Raw genomic sequence first — 11095 nt, 5'->3', positions numbered from 1 at the left:
ATATATAATAATAAAAGGGACACTCCACCAAGAAGACATATCACTTATAAATATATATGCACCCAACATAGGAGCACCAATATACATCAAGTAACTATTAACAAACCTAAAAGGAGACATTAACAACAACACAATAATAGTAGGGGATCTTAATACCCCACTTACATCAATGGATAGATCATCCAGACAAAAAGTCAATAAAGAAATAGTAGACTTAAATGAAAAAGTGGATGAGATGGACCTAGTAGACATATACAGAGCACTCCATCCAAAAACAGCTGACTACACGTTCTTCTCAAGCATGCATGGAACATTCTCAAGGATAGACCATATGTTGGGAAACAAAGCAAGCCTCAATGAATTTAAGAAGATTGAAATCATAACAAGCATCTTTTCAGACCATGATGCTATGAAACTGGAAATGAACCATGAATAAAAACTGGGAACGTGACAAAAATGTGGAGATTAAACAACATGCTACTGAAAAACCAATGGATCATTGATGAAATTAAAGGAGAAATCAGAAACTATCTGGAAACAATCAAAAATGAAAATATGCCATACCAAAACATATGGGATGCGGCAAAAGCGGTCCTGAGAGGGAAACTCATAGTGATACAAGCCCACCTTAACAAACAAGAAAAATCCCAAATAGGCAACCTTAAATTACACCTAACAGAACTAGAAAAAGAAGAACAAACAAAGCCCAAATTCAGCAGAAGGAGAGAAATAGTAAAAATCAGAGCAGAAATAAATGAAATTGAGACCAAAAAAACAGTAGAAAGGATTAATGAAACAAATAGTTGGTTCTTTGAGAAGATAAACAAAATCAACAAACCTTTAGGCAGGCTTACTAAGAAAAAAAGAGGAAAGGCTCAAGTAAATAAAATTAGAAATGAAAGAGGGGAAATTACAATGGATACCATGGAAATACAGAGGATTGTAAGAGAATACTATGAGAAATTATATGCCAACATATTGAACAATCTAGAAGAAATGGATAAATTCTTAGACTCATACAACCCCCCAAAACTAAACCAAGAAGAAATGGAGAATCTGAATAGACCAATCACAAGTAAAGAGATTGAAATAGTAATCAAAAACCTCCCGTGTGTGTGGTGATGTGTTGTAATTAGTATTTTGGTGGTGAACATGATGTAGTCCATGCAGAAATAGAAGTACAATGATGTACACCTGAAATTTTTACAATGTTATAAACCAATGTTACTGCAATAAACAAAAAATTAAAAAAAAAAAAGAAATAGAAAAAAAAAAAACCTCCCAAAAAATAAAAGTCCAGGACCAGATGGCTTCTCTGGTGAATTTTATCAAACATTCAGAGAAGATTTGATACCCATCCTTCTCAAACTATTCCAAAAAATAGAGGAAGATGGAACACTTCCTAAATCATTCTATGAGGCCAACATCACCCTGATACCAAAGCCAGACAAAGACAATACAAAGAAAGAAAATTACAGGCCAATATCGCTGATGGAAATAGATGCAAAAATCTTCAACAAAATATCGGCAAACCGAATACAGCAATACATTAGAAAGATCATACACCACGATCAAGTGGGATTTATACCAGGGACGCAGGGATGGTTCAACATCTGCAAATCAATCAATGTGATACATCACATCAACAAAACAAAGAATAAAAACCACACGGTCATCTCTATAGACGCAGAGAAGGCATTTGACAAGATACTACATCCTTTTATGATAAAAACTCTCAACAAAATGGGTATAGAAGGAAAGTACCTCAACATAATAAAGGATATTTATGACAAACCCACAGCCAACATCATACTCAATGTGGAAAGACTGAAAGCCATTCCTCTGAGAACAGGAACGGGGCAGGGCTGCCCACTCTCACCACTCCTGTTCAACATAGTACTGGAGGTTTTGGCCAGAGCAATTAGGCAAGAAAAAGGAATAAAAGGAATCCAAATAAGCAACGAAGAATTGAAACTCTCACTATTTGCAGATGACTTGATTTTATATATAGAAAATCCTAAATAATCCGTTGGAAAACTACTAGAAATAATCAACAACTACAGCAAAGTCACAGGGTACGAAATCAATCTACAAAAATCAGTTACATTTCTGTATGCTAATAATGAACTAACAGAAGGAGAGCTCAAAAAGATAATACCATTTACAATTGCATCACAAAGAATAAAATACCTAGGAATAAATCTTACCAAGGAGGTGAAGGACCTATACAATGAGAACTACAAGACATTATTGAAAGAAATCCATGATGACATAAAGAAATGGAAAGATATCCCATGCACGTGGATTGGAAGAATAAACATAGTTAAAATGTCTATATTACCTAAAGCAATCTACAGATTCAGTGCAATCCCAATCAGAATCCCAATGACATTCTTCACAGAAATAGAAAAAGAAATAATAAAATTTATATGGGGCAACAAAAGACCCCAAATAGCTAAAGCAATCCTAAGAAAAAAGAACAAAGCAGGAGGCATCACAATCCCTGACTTCAAAACATACTTCAAAGCAATAGTAATCAAAACAGCATGGTACTGGTACAAAAACAGACACACCGATCAATGGAACAGAATTGAAAGCCCAGAAATAAAACCCCACATATATGGACAGCTAATTTTCGACAAAGGTGCTAAGAAAATACAACGGAGAAAGGAAAATCTCTTCAATAAATGGTGTTAGGAAAACTGGACAGCCACATGCAAAAGAATGAAAGTGGACCATCTACTATCGCCATTCACAAAAATTAACTCAAAATGGATCAAAGACCTGAAGGTGAGACCTGAAACAATAAAACTCATAGAAGAAAATATAGGCAACACACTACTTGACATTGGTCATAAAGGAATCTTTTCTGATGAAATGCCTACCCAGACTAGGGAAACTAAAGAAAAAATAAGCAAGTGGGACTTTATCAGATTAAAGAGCTTCTACAAGATAAACGAATCCAGAATCAAGATGAACAGACAACCCACCAGCTGGGAGAGAATATTTGCAAAACATACATCTGACAAGGGGTTGATCTCCACAATATATAAAGAACTCACACAACTGAACAACCAAAAGCAAACAACCCAATCAAAAAATGGGCAGAGGAAATGAACAGACACTTCTCCAAAGAAGATATACAGATGACCAATAGGCACATGAAAAGATGTTCAACATCACTAATCATCAGGGAAATGCAAATCAAAGCAACACTAAGATATCACCTCACGCCTGTTAGAATGGCTATAATCACCAAGACAAAAAACAAGTGCTGTAGAGGATGTGGAGAAACAGGAACCCTCATACACAGCTGGTGGGAATGCCAACTGGTGCAGCCTCTATGGAAAACGGTATGGAGATTCCTCAAAGAATTAAAAATAGAGATGCCCTATGACCCAGCCATCCCATTACTGGGAATCTATCCAATGAACCTGATATCAACAATCCAAAGAGGCTTATGCAATAAAATGAAGAATAAAAATCACATGATCATCTCACTAGATGCAGGGAAAGCATTTGACAAGATACAGCATCCATTTATGATAAAAACTCTGAATAAAATGGGTATAGAAGGAAAGTACCTCAACATAATAAAGACCATATATGAGAAACCCACAGCTAATATCATCCTCAATGGTGAAAAACTGAAAGCTATCCCTCTAAGAACAGGAACCAGACAAGGATGCCCACTGTCACCACACCACTCTTATGTAACATAGTACTGGAAGTCCTAGCCAGAGCAATCAGGCAAGAGAAAGAAATAAAAGGGATCCAAATTGGAAAGGAAGAAGTGAAACTTTCACTATTTACATATGACATGATTTTATATATAGAAAGCCCTAAAGAATCCACCAGAAAACTTTTAGAAGTAATAAACAAATATGGTAAATTTGCAGGATACAAAATCAACGTACAAAAATCAGTTGCATTTCTATACACTAGTAACAAAGTAGAAGAAAGAGAAATTAAGAATACCATCCCATTTACAATTGCAACAAAAAGAATAAAATACCTAGGAATAAACTTAACCAAAGAGGTGAAAGAGCTGTACACAGAAAACTATAAAACATTGCTGAAAGAAATTGAAGACACAAAGAAATGGAAAGATATTCCGTGCTCTTGAATTGGAAGAATTAACATAGTTAAGATGTCCATACTTCCTAAAGCCATCTATAGATTCAATGCAATCCCTATCAAAGTTCCAACAACATTTTTCACAGAAATAGAACAAAGAATCCTAAAATTTATTTGGAACAAAAAAAGACCCCCAATAAGTAAAGGAATCCTGAGAAAAAAGAACAAAGCTGGAGGTATCACACTCCCTGATTTCAAAATATACTACAAAGCTATAGCAACCAAAACAGCATGGTACTGGCACAAAAACAGACACACAGATTAACGGAATAGAATCCAAAGCCCAGAAATAAACCCACACATCTATGGACAGCTAATCTTGGACAAAGGAGCCAAGAACATACAATGGAGAAAAGAAAGTGTCTTCAACAAATGGTGTTGGAAAAACTGGACAGCCACATGCAACAAAATGAAAGTAGACCCTTACCTTACAACATACACAAAAATTAAGTCAAAATGGATTAAAGACTTGAATGTAAGACCTGAAACTATGAAACTTCTAGAAGAAAACATAGGCAGTACGCTCTTCGACATTGGTCTTAGCAACATATTTTCAAACACCATGTCTGACCGGGCAAGAGAAACAATAGAAAAAGTAAACAAATGGGACTAAATCAAACTAAAAAGCTTCTGCACAGCAAAGGAAGCCATCAACAAAACGAAAAGACAACCTAACAATTGGGAGAAGATATTTGCAAACCATATATCTGATAAGGGCTTAATCTCCAAAATATACAAAGAACACATGCATCTCAACAACAAAAAAACTAACAACCCAATTAAAAAATGGGCAAAAGACCTGAACAGACATTTCTCCAAAGAAGATATACAGATGGCCAACAGGCACATGAAAAGATGTTCAAAATCATTAACTATCAGGGAAATGGAAATCAAAACTACAATGAGATATCACCTCATGCCCGTCAGAACGGCTATAATTAACAAGACAGGAAACAACATGTGTTGGAGAGGATGTGGAGAGAAGGGAACTCTCATACACTGCTGGTGGGAGTGCAAACTGGTGCAGCCACTATGGAAACCAGTATGGAGATTCCTCAAAAAATCAAGGATAGAAATATCATATGATCCAGCTATTCCATTGCTGGGTATTTATCCAAAGAACTTGAAAACACCAATGCGTAAAGATACATGCACCCCTGTGTTCATTGCAGCGTTATTCACAATAGCCAAGACTTGGAAGCAACTTAAGTGCCCATCTACCGATGAATGGATAAAGATGATGTGGTATATATACACAATGGAATACTACTCAGTCATAAAAAAAGACAAAATCATGCCTTTTGTGGCAACATGGATGGACCTTGAGGGTATTATGCTAAGCAAAATGTCAGACAGAGAAAGACAAATACCATATAATTTCACTCATACGTGGAAGATAGACAATCACGTAGATAAGGAGAACCTATTCATGGTTACCAGAGGAGAAGGGGGTGGGGTGAGGGTGAAAGAGGTAAAGGGGCACATATGTATGGTGACGAATTAAGAACTAGACTCTTGGTGGTAAACACAATGCAGTCTACCCAGAAACTGAAATATAATGATGATGTACACTTGAAATTTGCACAATGTTATAACCAATATGACCTCAATAAAATAATACTAAAAAAGAAAAACTATGAAGGAAGAGTAGACTTATCAGATATTAAAATATACATAAAGTGTCTTTAAGTAAAAAAAAAAACCAAATAGGTAGGGAAGGAGATTCTATGGTGGTCCTAGCTAAAAGTAAAGCTGTTTCTTGGTTGTATGCAATCAAGTTTTACCCGCTCAGAGGACTAGAGGACTTTGGAGGAGGATATGCCACGTGAATGGAACAGCATGAGCAAACCAAAAAGGTCAAACAAAAGCTGTATTTGGCAGCTGCAGGTGTCAGATCATTTGGAATATAGGGCTTGTTTAGAGGGAGTTGGGGATGAAAAGCTGAAAAGGGAGAGCGGGACCACATGGGAACTTCAATCCGTTAGAGGTGGACGTGGGCTCAAAGTCTGACCTGTGAAGGGACCCACAGAGAGGCTCTCAGTACACACTGCAGTACACTGCAGTACGCAAGGAGAGGCACAGTCAGGGCCATTACATGCATGCTGGCAACGGTGATGCTCTGAACATAGCGGTGACACCAAGGATGAAAACAGAGGGCTGGTTGTAAGAAGCAAGAGTCTGTGTTAAGACAAACCAACAGGACCAGGAGAGTGTTTGATTTGGGGTACATGGGGTAGCCAGCATGGATCTTATTGAGCTTGAATGGGGCAATAGGTATCATTTTAAAGAAATAAGATGGGAATAGGAAATATTGTTTTTCTGGGACATGCAGGTAAGAATTAAAGCTTAAATTGTTTTCTGTTTGAGGTGTCAGCAAGAAATGTGATTGCATATATTCCGCAGGCAATTGGAAGTTGGGGTTGGGGCTGAGGCTTGGGAGGGGAGTCTGGGATCCAATGGGGATTTTGGTCTCATTTGGAGAGACAGGAGGACAGAAAGATTCTCTGACTCCTCCACCTCAGCCTCATGGTCATCACCCTGAGATCTTTCCCTGAGTTTCACAGGGCCAGAAATGTAATTGTGATTTTCATCTATGATTACGAATTCCACTTCTACTAACCAACACAAAAGACAGAAACTTAACCATAAATGATCATGTATTCATCTGTGATGTTAAAAGATACACTGAGGCACATTAAAAATTTTAAGAGTTTATTTGAGCAAAAAGCAATTCCAATTGTGCAGCATCAAACTGGAAGTGCTTAGGAGTGCTCCACTGACAGGAACCAAGGGAAAGACTTTTATAGAGAAAAGGCAGAAGAAAAGCAAGGAAGTTATCTGATTGGCTATACTTAAGCATTTGACTTATTGGAAATCCTAGTTGGCTATTTTTGGTTGATTGTCCTTAGGTTTTGATATCTTTGTCTTGAGACATTTACAGGCTTAGGTTTGGGTTTGCTTGGTAGGATGGTAAGGCATTAAAGCCACTCAGCCTATTGGCCTCCTTGTTTAATTAATTTAACAGTGATGAGAGTTATATCCAAAAGGAAACCAGTACTGCCCTTCAGTAAAAGGATCTCTAATGTTTAAGAGTACAGATTATGGATCAGAAGCCTGCTGAGAGAGCTAAGAATTACAGAAAGGGAACTGTAATTTCCTATCTGAGAATTTCTCCAAGATAAGGTAGCTTGCCCTTCTAAAGATATTTTTCCCTCAAACAGCCAGGTATAAAGTATCTGGAACTTACATTCCAAAGGCCCCTTCTCAAGTTTTGGGAAGGGGCCCATACTTACTCACCATGTAACCTTGGACAATCCAGCCAGCTCCTCAGAGCCTCAACTTGCTCATTTGTAAAAGAGGGGCTAATTTAATAATCACTGTACCTTCATTGCAGGATCACTATGAGGTCAAATGAGGAATAGGTATGAGCACTGTGCGATGCAAATTCAAACATTATTTTTACTGATTGTGTATTGCCTGTCACTAGACCAGGCAGATGAGAAACAGACTGACAAACTCAAAATCTTTGATTCTTTGTTTTCTAGGCAACTTGCATGGCACCACATTTCTTACATGACAAGATCACTTGTTAAAATTATCTGAGTCCCATTTATTTATGCCTGCAATCAGGGTATGAGACTAGAACATGAAAGGCTGTGCAGACAGCCTCTAAGATGGTCCCATTGGTCCCCATTTCCTGGTATTCATGCCCTCGTGGGCTCCCTTCCCAGTGAGCATGGGCTGGATTTAGTAACTCACTTCTAAAGACTAGAATTCAGCAGAGCTCACAGAGTGTCACTTCCAATTCCAGGTTATAAGACCACGGCTTCTCTGTGGGGTGCTTTTGCTCTCCCTCTCTCTTCCATCACTCACCCTGGGAGAAGTCAACTGCCATGCTGTGAGGGGCCTTTGAAGAGGGCCTGAGCTCTGCCAACAGCCGCACGAGTGATCTTGGAGTGGAGCCTCCTCCAGTCCAGCCCTGAGAGGACTATCATCTGGCCAACAGCTGACGGTAACCTCCTGAGAGACATAACACCAGAGGCAAACAACTAAGCTGCACCCACATTCCTGATGCACAGAAACTGTGAGATAACAAATGTTCCCTGTTTTATTCCAAGCTGCTAAATTTTGGAGCTATTTGTTCCACAGCAGTAGATAGCTAATACAAACTTAAGGAAAAAATATTCACTGCTGTGCTACCTTCAGAACCATGAAAATGCCTGATAGTTCAGCCCTGGATGGATAATGAGACAAGTGAAATTAGAAGGAGGCTGATGAGAGAGAAGAGAGAGAATCCTATAAAAACCGTAAAGGCCTTAGACAGTGAAAACAAGGTTCACTGGGTGAGTGTGAGGACAACAATAAAAGAGTTGTGCCTAAATAATGGCAGTGTTTTCCACTCAGTTGTTTATAATTATTTGTTCTGTTATTTGCCTTGGGTTCAGATACTGCAACTATCATATCATCAAGGGAGTTTTATCTTTTTTAATATGCATGACTTTTATTCCTCGATTTAGCTTTGTCCGTCTAAAATCAGGCCATGCCTCCTGTTTCATTCCATAGTAACATATTTAGAAAAAATTCTTGACCAAAGATCAAGGAAAATCCCTTTTCAGTGACACGCTCCAAATAAATTGATTGAAACTTTTATAAGGCAGTGAGTAAAAGGTTCAGAAAGCCAGGTGCAAGTTTTCAGTCAGAAGGTTTTTATAAAGAAGGCTCTTTGATTTCTACTAAAAGTAACTTTGTAAGTAGGTATTAACTGTACTTGATTCCAGCCCACTTATACTGAAGCCTTGATCCTGGAGTTATTTAAAAGTCTCAGCACAATTAAAGACCTCACTGTTCTTAAGAGGTTTGGGAACCAAGTCACTGTTGCTCTCCATTGGATTGTGACTTTTTGTCAACCCAATATTGACAACAATGGCATCCAACTGCAGCTCTTCCTTCTCATATGGGGCACTAGAGAGCACTTCCATAATTGATATTACAAACATAACAGAGTGGCCAGCATGATAAACTCTCAGCACATACAGAAAGATATACAGACTAAAGAGAAAATTATGCTTGATTCCCTTCCCTTTCTGTAACACATAAATTATCTCATGGGAATGAAATGGCCTAAGCCCTCTTAGAGATAGTTTACCAAGTCCATGTGGTCTCAGACAGTAGACTCTGTATCATACAGTAAAGCCAAGACTTTGCCTGCTAAAGGGGATTCTCCAAAGGTCCCATGACACATAAAATAACTCAGTTTCTACTCATCTAGATAAGGATACACACCAGTCCAGATATGTGGTCCAATTCCATGAGCTGGGAGAACTCCTATTGCTGTGTCATAGGGATATGAAGGAGTGTCCTCTTCTATGTCCCAAAGCTTTTGTTGCTGAGGCCTCATGAGTTACAAACAAAACAGCTAGCTGAAGATGTGGAATGCAGAGGTTAAAGAAATGTCAGTCCAACCAATATTTTTTGTCCATGTTCACAGGTTACCGGAAACATCAACTGAGCCACGGAGACGTGGTTGAACCAATCATCCACAGATGACTTTGTCCCATTGGGCATCTTTTCCCACAGTCCAACTGACCTTGTACTTTTCTCAGCAATCATGATAGTCTTCACAGTGGCCCTCTGTGGGAATGTCCTCCTCATCTTCCTAATCTACACAGATGCTTGACTTCATACACCCATGTACTTCTTCCTCAGTTCTTCCTCATGGACCTCATGTTGGTCTGTACCAATGCGTCAAAGATGGCAGTCAACTTCCTGTCTGGCAGGAAGTCCATCTCCTTTGTGGGTTGTGGTATACAAACTGGCTTCTTTGTCTGTCTCGTGGGATCGGAGGGGCTCTTGCTGGGACTCATGGCTTATGATCGCTGTGTGGCCATTAGCCACCCACTTCACTATCCCATCCTCATGAGTCAGAGAATCTGTTTGGGATTGCTGGGAGCTCCTGGGCCTTTGGGATAATAGACAGTTTGATCCAGATGGTAGTAATAATGACCTTTCCCTACTGTGGTTTGAGGGAGGTGGACCACTTCTTTTGTGAGATGCTATCTTTGTTGAAACTGGCCTGTATAGACACATCCCTTTTTGAGAATGTGATATTTTCTTGCTGTGTCTTCATGCTGTTCCTTCCCTTCTCCATCATCTTGGCCTCCTATGCTCGCATCCTGAGGGCTGTTTTCCAGATGCACTCTGCTCAGGATGGTGAAAAGGCTCTGGCCACCTGTACCTCCCACCTGACAGCCGTCTCCCTCTTCTATGGGGCAGCCATGTTCATCTACCTGAGGCCTAGGCGCTACCGGGCCCCCAGCCATGACAAGGTGGTCTCTATCTTCTACACGGACCTTACTCCTATGCTCAATCCTCTCATTTATAGCTTGAGGAACCGGGAGGTGATGGGGACCCCGAGGAAGGGGCTGGACCATTGCAGGGTTGGCAGGCAGGCCTGAAGTTCCAGAGCATCCTGTGCCTGGTGCTGCCACCTCCTGGCTATGTGATGTTGGGTAACTAATCTACTTTATGTGAGTTTCAGTTTCCTCATTAATAATGAGGATTATGACACCCAAGACTTGCAGAGGTCTTTTTAAACCCTAAAGCAGTACTCTATAGCTCTGATGAAAAACCAGCTTTTTCCCCTCAGTCTTTTTTGGACTAATTCTTTTGTAAAATACATTAAAATGGAATACAGCACTTTGTGAACTCAAGATCTGTGCAGAAGTAACGCATTGGGATTGCTATTACTTATTATTCAAAATTGGAACTACATCTGCTATCAGAGGATGCCCTGAGCTTAACTTCTTAATTCTTATTGCTAACGTCAATTCCTACATGCTTGGAGATTAATAAATACATTTGTAAACAACCCATGATTAATGAGTAAACTACGATGGAAATTAGAATGTATTTCCAATTAAAAATACTATTCATCAAATCTTTTGGGGTGGAATTAAAA

At 39.0% G+C, this 11095-nt stretch overlaps 1 pseudogene; it reads left to right on the top strand.

The window, feature by feature from the left end:
- Positions 1 to 7981: 7981 nt before the first annotated feature.
- LOC131401780 (olfactory receptor 2V2-like) lies at positions 7982 to 10592 on the top strand (annotated as a pseudogene).
- Positions 10593 to 11095: the final 503 nt, after the last annotated feature.

The sequence above is a fragment of the Diceros bicornis genome (genome assembly GCF_020826845.1).
Source record: "Diceros bicornis minor isolate mBicDic1 chromosome 16 unlocalized genomic scaffold, mDicBic1.mat.cur SUPER_16_unloc_1, whole genome shotgun sequence".
Lineage (NCBI taxonomy): Eukaryota > Metazoa > Chordata > Mammalia > Perissodactyla > Rhinocerotidae > Diceros > Diceros bicornis.
This window is presented reverse-complemented; position numbering and strand designations above follow the sequence as displayed.